The 16236-nt window shown below is 40.8% G+C and overlaps 1 long non-coding RNA gene across 3 annotated transcripts in view; it reads right to left on the reverse strand.

Annotated features, from left to right (window-relative positions):
- The window catches only part of LOC144694466 (uncharacterized), a 261059-nt gene that overhangs the window by 34373 nt on the left and 210450 nt on the right, over window positions 1–16236 (reverse strand). For 2 of the 3 annotated variants that reach the window (XR_013579760.1, XR_013579759.1), the window contains exon 4: window positions 2789–3036. This is a non-coding gene — a long non-coding RNA (uncharacterized LOC144694466). Of the gene's footprint in view, window positions 1–2491; window positions 3037–16236 lie in introns of those variants that run through there. The other variant, XR_013579758.1, reaches the window with a different exon arrangement.

The following is a 16236-nucleotide window of genomic DNA, read 5'->3' on the forward strand; positions in this document are numbered from 1 at the left end:
TTATTAATCTGTGGGGTATGACTGCCTCCTGAAGCAAAGTGTCCAGGTAGCTTTCCCCCTCCCTGATGTGGCGCAATGTCTGCAGCTCAGACTCCAGCTCCTTAACTCGGATCCAAAGTTCTTCAAGCTGCAAACCCTTACTACAGATATGGAGAGGAAGACGGAGATAACATTTCGAATCCAGAAGAGTCATACGGACTCGAAACGTTACCTCTGTCTTCCTCTCCACAGATACTGTCAGACCTGCTGAGTTTTTCCAGCAATTTTTGTTCTTGTTTCAGATTTCCAGCATCAGCAGTATTTTGCTTTTAACTTACGACAGATGTGTTTGCTCCGGATCACCTTGGTGTCCAGCAGCTCCCACATGCTGCAGCAGCAACACATCACCTGTCCTGCTATCACTATCTTACTTTATTTAATTTATTAATTAACTACTCTAGTATCCCTGCTCTTTACACTTCATTGAAATTAATTATTTACACCAATATCGATCTTATACTTAACAAGCTATTTTTATGAAAGAGAAAATAAAGACTAGAGATCTAAGCACTAACTATAGACCTTAATTTTAATCTAAAGACTAGAAATACTTACCAATCAAACTCACCAATCAGCTGCTCTCCACGCTCTTTTTAAAAAAAGTCTTCCTGCTCTCTGTTTTAAATGAAGTCCACACGCTCACCCTGCTCTCTGTTTTAAATGATGTCCACATGTTCACCCTGCTCTCTGTTTTAAATGAAGTCCACACGCTCACCTGCTCTCTGTTTTAAATGAAGTCCCACTGGAGGCCTCTCCAGGAAGACACTGTTTTTTTGTTTTTTAATTAAATAATTTTGGGGGAGCTAGCAGGAGAAGGAATGTTCTCCCAGACGTGACAAGAATCTTCTGCCCTGTTGCCAGCTTATTTTTATCCTGCATCTGCTTTCTCCTCACCCAAATAAAGGGCTTTAACCTGCCAGTTGTTGTGTGATATGGCCCGTCAATTTTCCACTGTAGCAAACCAGTGGAATATTCAGGGGTAAGCGCCCATTGCTCACCAGAAAAGCATTAGTAAGGCCTGAACCTGGAATTCTTTGGGCTTCCTGATGACCGCATTGGGCAGATGCCACAGCACTGATTTCACAGCTGTTTTGTTGCCAAAAAGAAAATGTCCAAGGGTTGCTAGCAACCAGCATTTCTATGGCACACATGATGAGCAATGCATCATATGACATAACCCTACCTTTTTCATGTCATTTTGTATCAATGATGAAGACAGTTTTCACACCCTATTTTTTTTGTTGTGTTTGAGAGGTTACAGTCACCTCTGGAGAAAGCAAGAACAGACAATTTTGAAAATCTTTTTTAAAAGTTACATGTCACCACTGGAACAAATAAGAATAGCAGCTGTTGCCATTATCATGACAGTGTTAGCATTGATAATAATGTACAAGGAACACTATCCACTCAAGTATTTTAACTTATTATGAATATATATGGAAGATCTTTGAGGGTTGCATGTCAAAGATAATATATTACAGCCATAGTTGAGGACTTCCAGTGTTACAGGGAGTTGAGGACTTCCAGTGTTTTTTGGTTCTATCATACATCAGACTTTGCATGCTCCATTTGTTTGCTTTTCATTCCCATACCCTCTGCTTCCTTTCACAGAATCACACAGCGCAGAAGAGGCCCTTCAGCCCATCGAGTTTGCACCGACACGTGAGAAACATCTGACTTACCTACCTAATTCCATTTACCAGAACTTGGCCCATAGCCTTGAATGTTATGACGTGCCAAGTACTCATCCAGGTACTTTTTAAAGGATGTGAGGCAACCCGCCTCCACCACCCTCCCAGGCAGCGCATTCCAGGCCGTCACCACCCTCTGGGTAAAAAAGTTTCTCCTCACATCCCCCTTAAACCTCCTGCCCCTCAGCTTGAACTTGTGTCCCCTCATAACTGACCCTTCAACTAAGGGGAACAGCTGCTCCCTATCCACCCTGTCCATGCCCCTCATAATCTTGTACACCTCGATCAGGTCACCCCCTCAGTCTTCTCTACTCCAACGAAAACAACCCAAGTCTATCCAACCTCTCTTCATGCTTGGACGTTGGATATGATTGGGATTCAGGGTTAAACTCTTTTCTTCTTGTCAGAGGAGAAAATATGAGTGGGGGTGGGGTGTATTAGCTCTATTGTTAACACATCCCTTTCAATTCATATGGTATAGGTAGCTTGCTCTATGTTAGCATTCCTTCCTTTCACATCCATTTCAAGGCTACAATTGAAGGCTTTGAATCTGAGTATCTACATTGGATGGTCAAGTGCTCCGGAAGATTGAGCTACAGAGGCACATGAGGCAGTACATGTACACCAGAAATGTTCTGTGACACAGATTCCTTTCTAAATAGCACCATTGCAACTGTGGTACTAATTTTGTCCTGGCCTTTGGTTGGGAATTCTTGATAACAATATAAAGAGTGAAACAAATTTCACAAAGACAGCATTTTCCAGATAAAATTTACTCGACAATATACCTATATATCCTGCATGAAAAAAATGATCACGTGCATGCCACTTCCTTATCTACAATAGATATGAATGCCTAAAAAAAACCCAGTCGATTTCTACAATGACGCATTTTGAAGCAAATACATGCACAAAAACAGTCACAAATACATGGATGCAGATGCATATATGAATGCAGGCAGTCATACAAGAACTTAGGCATATGTGCATGAATATACATAAATTAAAATAAATATTTACATGAATACAAGTATAAATGCATTATTGCAGGTACATACATGAACACAGAAACACGCCTACAGACCATCTGGTTCACCAATGTCCTTTCGGCAAGGAAACCTGCCATCCTTACAAGGTCTGGCCAATATGTGACTCTAGACCCACAGCAATGTCATTGGCTTTGACTGCTCTCTGAAATGATCCAGCATGCCACACAGCTATGTTCAAGAAAGGCAGCTCGCTACCATCTTCTTAAGGCCAATTAGGGGCAGGCAATAAATGCTGGTCTTGTCAGTGACACCCCAACCTGTGAATGAATGAAAAAAAGAAATTCAGATACATAAAGGAGCACATGACTAAGTACATCTGCACAAACATAAGAACATAGAGCACATGTGCATTCAAAACATCAACATGCAAAGAAAAACTCATATATATATATGTATATATAATATACACAAATAACCTGAATGATTATGGTAACTAGTTTCTGTTTTTTTATGAAAGAATGGAAGGAATTGCAGAATCTCAAAACACTGTCAAAAATCCTGAAATTCCATTTAATAGAAACATAATTTAATTTATTCAATCTTTATAAACCAATGACCTTAATGATTAACGGACAGAATTGTGTAAAATGATTCCCAAAACACTGGCAAAAATGCCAGAATCCCTTGTAAAAAAAAAACAGAATTTGATTTTAAATCAACAGCTCTGAGAATATCAGGGCAAAAATGGGAAAGAGATATCCAATCAATTACAGGCTTTACTCTCTTCTAATTTAGATGCTGTGGGTAGACATTTCACATCCTTAATTAGAGTAAATGTTGGGTCAATATACAAAAAAATATATCTGTTAAAAATAAAGATCACATATCGATCACAATTCACTCTGCAGAAAAAGAATAAAAGGAAGAAAGGAAATGCAAAGACAGACTGAGGCCTTGAAATTCCGCTCTATGAAGATTAGCATCTGGGTACTTAATGCACTTTATATGCAATTCCTTTGTCAGCTATTTTAACAGACATTAACCCAATGGGAATAAATACAAATAAGAATGAGAAAAAAACACAGAAAACACACACAAAATTAGTCCAGTGGGACATAATTCTGTAGACCCTTTCAATTCCACACTCATAACTGTTTGAAATTATAGTGATATCCATGGGCTAGTACCTTTGTGTTTTATTGGCATTTATTTACATATGAAATACACTCAGTGAGACATAGTTACTGAAATAATGCTGATAGTATTGCAGCATCTTGAGTCACAAGAAGTCAGAAATGTCACTATAATTTTATTTATATCATTTTATTGAAATTAACTTGTCATTAGTATGTAATATATATTAAGAATCTAAATGAGGAACAATGGAGTAAGGAAAACAAAAATATTTAAACATGTGGCAGGAAGTGTATAACCCATTTACTTCATGCTGGTAGGTTATATTTTTCCTAAGTCACCTGATGGAGAATTTTTTAATATATACAGAGTGCAACTCAGTAGCAGCACTCTTATCCCCTGAGTCAGAAGATTTTCGGTTGAAGTCCCAGTCCAAAGACTTGAACATATATTCTAGTCTGGCACCCCCAGTACAGTACTGAAGGGGTGCTGCACTGTCGGAGCTGCCAGCTTTCTGATAAGATTTTAAACTGCGATCCCGTCTGCCCTCTTAGGTAGATGTAAATGATCCTGCAACACTACTTTGAAGAAGAGCAAGAAAGTTCGACCCAGTTTCCTGGCAATATTTATCTCTCTGCCAACATCATTGAAAACATTATCACATTTGTGGGAGCTTGCTATGTGCAAATTGGCTGCTGCATTTCCTATATTCCAACAAGAACTGCACTTCAAAAGTACTTTCTTGAATTTAAAACACTTTGGGACATCCTGAGGTCATGAAGGATGCTATATAAATGCAAGATCTTTCTTTCCTTAGAAAACTTGCAAAACATGACCAGCGTGTGGGGGATTTTTACCCCTTCTGCCCTGAAGAAACTGTGCAATTAAAGTGCCCTAGTACCCTCCTAACAAAGGCATAGTCCTTCTTTACATGATCAGGCAGGGGTCCGATAATGTCATCAGGCTCTCAATTTTAATTTCAATTTTAACTCAGGCCTGAGCGGGTAAGCCACTGGGGCTTGCCTGCTAGGCTGAAGGAAGTTAGATGAGGACCAGGACATGGAGAGGTCATGTAAGATAAGTTTTTTTTTAATTTTCCCTTTTGAGGCCAACAGAATCCAAGAGTCAAGAAAAGTTTAGGCCTCCCTGGCTGCCAAATATGGACATCTGGGCAAATGAAAATAGTCTCTGAAACTTAGAGAGTGAAGGCTTCCTTTTTAGAGAGATCTGAAATGCTGAACCTTCCAAAAATATTAATAAAAAATGCAAAAAACCCACACATTTTAACAAAGAATAGTATGTATATACAAGTACCAGAGTTAAATGATGCAATATTAATGAAAATAGTAATGGATTCTTGGCTTACTTATGACATCATTAAATTTTTAAAATAAACATTCAAATAATACAGTAAGATTGACATTTTCCTGAGAATTATTTGGGGAATGTAAATAAAATCATTGGCTAAAAAGAGAGTGTTAGTCCAGATGATATGCATGTTGCTTTTACTGTCTAAGAAAAGGAACGTTCAGCATATTACGATCATTACATCGAATGGAGCAGTCAGTGCTAATTCTCAGCAGTGCTCCCACTGGCAGGATTAGCTGGCACTGCAAATGCTGATCTCTTGATCTGCTGACTGACAGTTTGCCTCTCCTACCCGCATTCTTGTTCAGCCAAGGAGATGGGTTATCTTAGGGGACCATTTCTTTTTTGTATAACATGTTTTATTCCTCTTTGCCTAGGTTGATACTATGAGCTCCATATCTACAGAACAGAGCCTCTGCAGTATGCATGCACTCCCAACAACTGCAAAGGTTGCACCTGCAACACTTAGAAGAGCTGGCAACTGGATCACTGTAGGTGAATAGAGATTGGATTTAATATTTACCTCTGTAGCTGGAGGGTCTGTAACAAATGATTCAAATACAACAAAGGTAGAATTTTTAAAAATCACACAGTGCAGTAAATTTAACCACCAACCCCACTTAAAGAATTTGTTATTCATGAGGCACTGTGATAAACCACAAATTTTACAAATAGTATTTAATGAAAAGAACATAATTAGTGAAAGTTAATAAATTATGGCACAGCAAATTTTTACATAGTTAATCTACCCTTGACACTAGAACAGATAAGCAGGTTTGGTCATTTTTTAAGTGAGTAGCTTTATAAATATGAAGGAGTAATAAGCATGTTAGAATCTCTTGACCTTGATGGAAAAGATCTTAGAGCGGAATTTTATGGCTCCTCCCGCCAGCGGGATTTTCCAGTCCCACTGAAGTCAATGGACATTTGAATGGCTCGCTGCACTTTATGGCCCTGCTCCCACCATGACAGGGCCGTAAAAGTCCGCCTTTAGAGTGATAGTAAATCTTTATTGGGAACAAACTGTGGCTGTAAAAGTTGAGAACGATCGAAGTAATTTTGTGAACATTAAAAGAGTGGTCAGACAGATGTATGTTTTCTCCCCATATTTATTCAATTTCTATAATGAAAATATTCTTAGAGAGGTTGAAGACCTTCCTGGATTATTAGTTAGTGATTACAGCTTTAATAATATAAGATATGCCGATGATACCGTTCTTATTGCTGACTCTGAAAAAAAACTGCAAAAGATTTTGGAGAGGGCAGTGAGTGAAAGTGAGAAGAAAGGACTGAGCATAAATTGTAAGAAATCAAAATGTCTCAAAGTGTCCAAAAAGAAAATCATACCAGAATGTAAAATCACAATGACGAACGCAAACAGGTAGACAGATTTTGTTACCTAGGAAGTATGTTAACATCGGACAGAAAGTGTGACCAAGAAATAAGGTGAAGGATTGGAATAACCAAAGCTGCATTTCGAAAGATGCAAAAGATTATAATCAATGCAAAACTAGCCATGAAAACAAAGCTGAGAATCCTGAAATGCTACATCACACCAATATGGAAACGAATGTTGGACAATAAGCGAAGCAACGCAATGAAGAATTGAGGCTGCAGAGTTGTGGTTTTTGAGAGAATAGTGAAGGTATCTTAGACAAGTCACACCACCAATGAAAAGGTGCTAGAAAAATCTGAACTAAAATAACTCAGCTGACCAAGATCAGGAGGAGGCAGTTGGAATTTCTTGGGCATATAATAAGATTTAGAAAGCCTGATGCTGATGGAAAAGATCGATGGTAAAAGAGATTGAGGTTGGGCTTCATAAATTGGATGAATGTACTACCAATGAAAATGATCCAGGCCTCTAGAGCAAGATTGACATGGAAGGCATGGTCACCAATGCCCTCTTAGGGCATGGTACCTGAAGAGAGAGAGCCCTATAATAACTCAACATTAGCCCTAATTAATCTATTTAGTTTCTGTTTGCATATCCTGACTTATTTTTCTGACAGTGTGGAGGAAGATGGAGGCAAGCAAAACTTAAGGGTGCAAGCAGGATCACAGGGCTGCAAGAGGATCCAGGGTAGCAATGGGTAAGGGATTTGGAGGTAAGGATGAGGATTTTGAAACAGATGCACTAAGTGATGGGGAATCCGCAGAATTTGGCAAGGATTGGTCAATAGGTGTCCAAGATTGAATGTGTGCAGTGGAGTTCTGGATGAGTTGCAGTTTATGTAGGTGGAAATCAGGAGCTAGCAAGTGTGTACTCAATACATTGGTCAGGTGGTTGAGAGATTGTATTGGAGGTGAGGTAAGGACAGATATGGACCTGTTTAAAGGATGGAAGCACACAGTCATGGTTGGTGATAGGTTGGATGTTGGCTTTGAAACTTAACCTATTTAAAATTCATTGGCTGTGCCTCCACTAAAATAATGGAGAGAAGAACATCATACAAATGTGTTAAATGCTCATCCATTAATATTGTTGAATGTGCTTTCTAGGCTGTGATCTTTTCTTGGAAATCAATTGTGCTGTGCAGACTTAAAGTATTAGTTCATAGTGACTTACTGGTGGTAATATTACTGACTTGTTACAGCCTCCTATAGCCATTAAGATTAGCTGCATTGATAATCAAATTGATACACAGAAACTTAGCATATTTGATGCAAAGATGCATAATTTGTATGAACACCCAAGAACTCAAATGATGTGCTGCGCAAAGAGCAAGTGAGAGAGGATGTTTCAAAGGTTCATAATTTTTGCATGACCCATGTAATCACATAAATAAAATAAGTTGGGAAATTTTTGCTTATACTTTTGGAGTCCAATAAATTAATGCTCATTAAATTACATAGAATTTACAGGCAGAACCATGTCATTTGGCCCAATAGGTCCATGTCAGTGGTGTTTATGCTCCACAGCATCCTCCTCTCCCCCCTCTAACATCATTAGCATATCCTTCTATTCCTTTCTCTATCATGTGTTTATTGACCTTTCCCTTAAATTATTAGTCACCTCAATTACTCCCTTGTGGTAGTGAGTTCCATATTCTAACCACTCTCTGGTTAAAGAAACTTCTCCTGAATTCCTAATTGGATTTATTAGTTGCTATTTCATATTCATGGTTCCTAGTTCAGGTCTCCTTTGCAAGGGGAAACATCTCTGCATTTACCTAGCAAACCCTTTCATAATCTTAAAGATCTCTGTCAGGTCACTCTTCAGTCCTCTCTCTTGTAGAGAAAAGAGCCCAGCCTGTTCAATCTTTCCTGATATGTATAGCCTCTCAGTTCTAATATCATCTCAGTATATCTTTTTTGCATCTTCCTCAGTACCTCTGTATCCTTTTCCCAATATAGAGACATGAAATGGTCACAGCATTCGAAGTGTACTCTGCTAAGATTCTATAAAATATTACCATAAACTCTTTGTTTTCCAATTCCATCCTACTGGAAATGAACCCCAATGTTTTGTTTGCTTTTTTTTTGGTCTTATCACCCTGTACCGTCACTTTAACTGATTTGTCACTGTATCTGAGATATCTCTGTTCTTCTACCACATTTATACACTTATCTTCCAAGGCATATTTGGCTCCCTTATTCTTCCTACCAAAATATACCACTTCATATTTATCCATATTGAAGCCCATTTACTAATTGCACACCTATTCTGCAAGTTTACTAATGTTTTCCTGTATTTTGTCATAATCCTCCTCTGTATTATCTATACCTCCTAGTTTAGGGTTCTCTGCACAATTTTAAATTGAACTTCTAATTCCTTAGTCCAATTTTTTAAATGTAAAGATTGAACAACAGTGATCCCAGCAGCAACTCTTGTGGAATGCCACATCTTACTTTTGGCCAGTCAGAGTTTGAATCCCTACTCTCTGTTTTCTATTTTGTGGCCAATTTGCTACACATTCTCCTACTTCTCCAGTGACCCTACAAGTTCTGACCTTAGTTATGAGTCAACTACACAGTGCCTATTTGAAGGCTTTTTGAAAAGACAAGCATGTAATAAAACCAAATAAATTAATTCTGTAATATGTTTAATTTTGCATTTAAAAAGTATAATTTAGGACTTCTTTTAATGAAACTATAAGAATTAGTATCATACAAAAATAGACAACTAAATAGTTATTACTGAATACAAATGCGTTGATCACAGGATGAATTCCACAGGGGCTAAATTGGATAACCCCAAAAAACTTGTGTGAGGATCACGATGTACAGTTAACCTACACTTGTTCATTGCAATGCAGGCAGCATGGCAACTTCAATCTCTCAGCTCATTTGAATTATTTTTTCATCCAACCAACATTAACTAATGATGTTCATTGGCTGGTCAGATCAGCAGGGGAACAGCGCTACTTAAAGCTAGCATGAAATGCTTAAAGCTAGTCTCCACTGCTTAAAGGGGAGGTGCACTGTGGCTGGAGCAGGTGCTAGGTGTTATGGTTGAAGAGAATCTGACTTGGGAAAGGTGAGGAATGGCACAACAAGGAAGAGAGCAGGCACCAAGGTTTTTGGATCATGCATTGGAGGACTTGGTGGAGGAAATGGAAAGACAAGATGTCCTGTATTCATAGAAAAAAAAGACACCCCGACTGCAAAAGGATTATGAAGATTTCGCACTTGTAGCTACCAGCTCCGATATTGACACTGCACCTATCTTAGGGGATGGTGAAGAGGTGAGATTTGCATGTGGTGAGACACTGGGCACAAGTGACCTGTAACCCTGGCAGAGGGTAGAAATAACACTGGTGCTAGGTTGCTGGAGGGTGAGATTGCACACGGGTTCCACTAAAGAGGAATCAGGTGCAAATTTCAATAGGGCAGCCAGTAGTAAAAGGCTGATAAAGTCAGAAGTGGGGCTGATGATTGTACAATATTCAGCACCATTCATGACTCCTGAGATACTGAAGCAGTCCATGTCCAAATGCAGCAAGACCTGGACAATTTCCAGGCTTGGGCTAACAAGTGGCAAGTAACATTCATACCACACAAGTGCCAGGCAATGACCATCTCCAACAAGAGAGAATCTAACCATCGGCCTTTGATATTCAATGCGATTACCATTGCTGAATCACCCACTATCAACATCTATTGACCAGAAACTGAACTGGGACTAGCCATATAAGTATTGTGGCTACAAGAACAGGTCAGAGGCTAGGAATCATGTGGAGGATAACTCATCTCCTGACTTCCCAAAGTCTGTCCACCATCTACAAGGCACAAGTCAGGAATGTGATGGAATACTCTCCACTTGTCTGGATGAGTGCAGCTCCAACAACTTTCAACATGCTCGACACCATCCAGGACAAAGCAGCCCACTTGATTGGCATCCCATCCACAAGCATTCACTCCCTCCGCCACTGGCGCACAGTGGCAGCAGTGTGTACCATCTACAACATACACTGCAGGAACTCATCAAGGCTCCCTCAACAGCATCTTCCAAACACATGACCACTACCACCTAGAAGGACAAGGGCAGCAGATATTTGGGAACACCACCACCTGTAAGTTCCCCTCCAAGCCGCTCACTATCCTGACTTGGAAATATATTGTCATTCCTTTACCGTTGCTGGGTGAAAATCCTGGAACTTCCCCCCTACACTGTACCTACACATGGATGGCAACGGTTCAAGAAGGCAGCTCACTATCACCTTTTCAAGGGCAATTAGGGATGGGCAATAAATGCTAGCCTAGCCAGCGAAGCCCACATCCTGTGAATTAATAAAAAGAAAGTAATTGTCAAGGAGCACAGAGGAGTCCGGCACCAACCTGGCACAAGGAATTGTGCAGAGCTTAAAGCCCATCCTTTCCAGCATGGAAGAGGTGACCATCTCTGTTTGCACACTTGTGGACCCAATCATGACATGGTGCCTGATGATGAATGTTACAGCATGCATTACAGCACTAGCAGTAGCCGCATAGTAGTCTCAGTGCTTCAGTGGAAGGTCAAACTTCTGTCATGCAAGATCAACTCGTTGCTATGAAAGTAACTTGCTGCCATCATGGATGGGGAGTACAGTATGGAAAGGGGCTTTCAGGGTGTCACAGCAGTCCAGCAATCTTTCCTTTACCAGATTAATGGGACAGCTAATGTGCTGCCCCAAGTGAGTAGCAGTGGCTCCATGCAGACAAATCTGCTGTCCTCTGTCAAGAAGACAGAATTCATCCTCCCACCTCTGCCACTCACCAGTGCCTTTGCTGTTACCTGTCAGACAGCCAGCTCAGACGGTTGCTACCCCTGACGAGATGATGCAGTGTGCAGCTGGGCCTTCTGGGCCCAGAGTTGCTCAAGGTCATCCTCCAAGGCCAACTACAGTCTCCTCCATTGAAACTCAGCAGCCTCCCACCAGCCATCCTGTAGAAGCTGGGATAGCTCTGCTTAGGAGCACTAAGGCAGGGACAGGCAGATGGAAAACTGCACTAAGGTATGCACAAGGGTGATTAGTTGACTTTTGTATCCAATATGGCTTGGTTTAATTTATATATTTGGTTTGGAATATATATTTAGATGGCTTTTACTTTGGTCTTGTGGCCAAGCAGACACTGTGATGGTTATGTGACAGATGTGGGAACGTTTGTGAATGGTTACTGGTTACTGGTATTCCACTCTCCTGGACAGCCTAGGCAAAAAAGGGTTACCTTGCCTCCTCCCTTCCTTTTCCTCTACCTCCTGTTCATGCTTTTTCTTCTCATCTGCTCAGCGTATAGCTCATAACAAGTACTGTGCCTTCATGAGGTTTTGCAGCATACAGTACTGCCAGTGCAGTGCAGCCAATAAAAACATTGTTCCACCACGCTAATTTTGGCTCCTCCACAGTTCATGTGGCAACATGGCTTTCATTGAATGTGCATGTGGATTGCACACTAGAGGCCTTGTGGCCTAGCACCCATGTTTTGGCTGCTGTGGTGGCTCAAATGCACCTGGCACAGTGAGCTGCTGCAGAATGAAGGCATCATGATTGCTGCGAGGGTGCCAGGCATAATTTTCTGCCTGTGGTCTCACATCAGCTGGACATTCAGGAAGTACATCCCTTTCAGTTCTGGTATAGGGCAGAGTCAGCCTGCAGAATACACAAAGTGTTGTGCATGCAGTCAGTGGCATCCTGCACTATGAGGAAGCCTGCAATCCCAGTGAAGTTGCGTGCTTGTTCCATTTGATTATCTCTGTCTCTGGCAAGAGAGAATGAAATGCAGTTAGCTCTAAATGAATAGAGAGCCTCAGTGACCTCTCTGATGCAATAATGGATAAAATTAGTGGGATTTTGGAAATAACCAGCTTTTTCAAAAATGCAGAGTGGACTGCTTCTGTGTAGCGCCGCATCATCATTGAAGACAAGCCATGCCCTCTTTTTACAGCACTCTTTGCCAAATTCTATTAAGTATTCACTGATACACTGAAAAGCTTTGGGACATTTCAGTGTGATATTGAATGTGTCTGAGTGAATGGGTAAATGTTGTAGGGTGAGTAAGTGGGTAGGGTGTTTGAGGTGAGTGGGTAAGGTGGATGAGGTAAGTGGGAAAGTGGTAGGGTGGCAAGTGGGTAGGGCGGTAGGTGTCTAGGTTGGCAGCTGAGCAGGGTAGCTGATGGGTAGGATGGCAGATGGGTGAGGATGGTGAGGTGGATAGAGTTCGTGACATGGATTGGGGGGAAGTTGGGAAGGTGTCAGGTCAGGGGCTAGTCAGATCTAGTTGAGGGGAGCCAAGGGGGTAGTTGGGTGTGGTCAAATCACATCAGGTTGGAGGGAGTTGGAAGGGATCAGGGGCATCAGGGGGAGGAGTCTGGCGGTCAGGGGGGAGTTGGAATGAGGGTCAGCATGAGAGATTGGATGAGTCAGTTGTCTATTTACCCAGGGGGAGAATTTCTAGCTTGGCGGGTAGGCACACGCATGACCTGACCAAGTGTGAAATGCTGCATAATGACGTCGGCTGAGCGTCCCAACGTCATCACGCACTTGCACGATATTTCAGCCAGCGGGCGCACTGGAGTCAGCAGCGCGCCCGCCGACAATTAAAAGGCCTATTAAGGCCATTAACAATGTAACTGTAGGAAATTTTTCGTTGTGTGTCCAATCTTACAGTTGGAGGCAGGCGGAAAGGCCATGCGACCTTTGCATTTTTTAATGAAACCTTATCTACGGGCAGGATGAGGTTTCCAATAGCAAATACAAATAAAACAAACATTTTAAAAGTTAATTAATAACATGTCCCCTCATGTGGCAGAGTCACATGAGGGGACATGTTTTATAACATTTTAGCAATCTTTATTTTTTATCTCAAAAACCCTTCATCTCCCAGAGGCAGTTCTATGCCTCAGGGAGATTTTCAAGTGCACACCCAAGCACATGTGTGAAATTCATGTTCGCCCTCCTCCCCCACCCCCCCATACACAGATAGTGCTGAGCGCTGACACTTGCGTTTCATGCTGGTTGAGCCTTAATTGGCCCATCAGCCTGAAATCGCAGTGTGGCCCCAATCTACCCCAGGAGTTAGATTAGGATTTTTCTGTTTAACATTTCCTGGATTACTATTCAGGTAAGTAAGTTGGAACTGTGCGAAGTCTCTGACTCTGACTCACAGCTGGGGACCTTTTACAGAGGGTCGCAGGGAGCAGGGGAATTGCCCAGAGGAATTTCAAACTTCCCAGGCATTTCCCACAGAGCCTTGCATCACGACTTTCGCAAGGTCCTGAAGCACATTTTTGGGAGTACCTCCGGCCTCTGACGATCTGGAGATGGGAAGATCTGGGTCCAGTTTGAAAGTGTCACTTTGGAGCCTTAAGGGCATTGTTAGCACTGCAAAATAAGCATTTATGAGAGCAATTTCTCTCAGGCATATAGCTAGGCATATGGTTAAGAATTCCAAAATGCTGCAGACTTTAGCAAACATAAATCACACAAAACTAGTTTGGTTTGTGAAAAAACAAAGAAATAATATGGATTTTCCATGAGTCATTGATATTTTAAAATTGCTCTTGTCACATATGTAGCAACACTGCAAATATATTTAGCATTTCTAGTGATGTCATACTTAGCCCTGTGTTCACATTTTCACCGGTAATACATAAATAAGTAAAGAACACACTTCCATCCATAACATCTTCCATGATTTCAGAACATACTAAAATGCTTTACAACCAATTATGTCTTTTTGGAGTGTATATGCAGTTGTCACCAGGGAAATATAACAGCCAATTTGAGCTCAGATGGGTCCCATCAGCAACAATGAGATGAATTACCAAATAATCTGTTTTTATAGGTGTTGGTTGAGGGGTAAATTGTGGTCAGACCACCAGGAGAACTCTTCTGCTCTTCTTCTTTTAAGCCCACCTGAGAGGGCAGGCATGGCCTCACTTTAATGCCTCATCTGAAAGATGGCATCTCCCACAGTACAGCACTCCCTCAGTATTGAGGTGGACATGGACAAAAGCCTCAATGCAGAGACTGGAGCACATAGTATACCTACAGGAGAGTTCAACGACTGAGTCAAAGTTCTTTAAACACCATTTACCTCATTGCTGTTTTGTGAAATTTTGCTATATGCAAGTTTTGCTCCATAACAGTGGTGACTACAATTCAGAAGTAATTCATAGACTGCAAAATGATCTGGAATATCCGGAAGATGTGAAAGGTGCTGCATAAGTGCATTTATTTCTTTCTTCATAACAAGTGAACTTTAAAGGATTGTCATTAACTGATAAATAAAACAGACATTGAAATAATAATATCAATAGTTAAAAGCTTTTCTGTGTTGAGAACCCTTGGGACCTTTGGTCCTAAATTCTAAAAGACAGATCACCTATCCAAAGGAAGGCATATAATTTCACTGCAAAAAAATGTTTGTAGTTTTTATATGGTAACAGAAATAATATGCTAATAAGTCAAACATAACAGAAAATGTAGCATTTGAAGTTCTGGAGGCATTGTGCTCACAGTGTGTGACATGCCCAGCTCCAAACAGAAAGGAATCTGATGATGTTGCAGATCCCAAGGGATCCCTGTTTGAAAGCCTATGAAATAAATACACCAACAATCTGAAAATGAGACATTAGACAGATGATACTGAAGTAAAAGGTGAGGGCTAAGACTTTTGTCTTATTTAGAAAGTTTAGATTAGCATGAAATGATAACCCTGGTGAAGGATGCAATGTCCGCAGTGAAATGGGTCAAGTTCAGTAAACAATTTTTAAAAATCTAACGTCCAACACCTGCAAGCCCCCCTCTAAGTTATACACCATCTTGACTTGGAACGATAGCACTGTTCCTTCACTGTCACTGAGTCAAAATCCTGAAACTGCCTTTCTAAGTGCATTATGGGTACACCTACACCACATGGACTGTAGTTGTTAAAGAAGTAGCTATCCACCAGCTTCTCAAGGGCAATCAGGGATGGACAATAATTGATGCCATTGTCAGCGATGCTGACATTTTATAAATGAATTTTTAAAAAGCACAGTCTAGATAGGCCTAAAGAGCCATTTACATAATTCCCAGAAAAATTCCCCAGTATAATGGTCATGTTCTCATCTATGCTTTTAATATAATTTATTGTCCTTCATTTTTAAGTATGACTTCAAGAATTAGTACATATTAGGAACAGAGTTACTAATTGGGGAAATAGTAAATAAAAATTAATTTGTAGCAATTTTGGGAATAGATAACCCAAAAAACTTGAAGAGTCATACAGGCTCAAAACATTGGGCAGAATATTGTACTCAGCATAAGGGCGCATGCCCGAGCATAAAATGACCAGTGATGATGTTGGGCGTGCATCCCGACATCATCGTGTAGTCTAGCAATACTTCATTCGGGGGGGCGCGCGCTGGAGTCAGTTGCACGACCGCCGATAATTAAAAGGCCTATTAAGGTCATTAACAATCAATTAAATTCAAATTTACACTGCCCATCCAGCCTAACAGTTAGCAGGCAGGCGAAAAGGCCAAGTAGCCTTTACATTTTTTAGGAAACCACGAGTGGGATGAGGGTTCCCAAAGCAAATAAACACTA

This window comes from Cetorhinus maximus, chromosome 2 (genome assembly GCF_964194155.1).
Source record: "Cetorhinus maximus chromosome 2, sCetMax3.hap1.1, whole genome shotgun sequence".
NCBI lineage: Eukaryota > Metazoa > Chordata > Chondrichthyes > Lamniformes > Cetorhinidae > Cetorhinus > Cetorhinus maximus.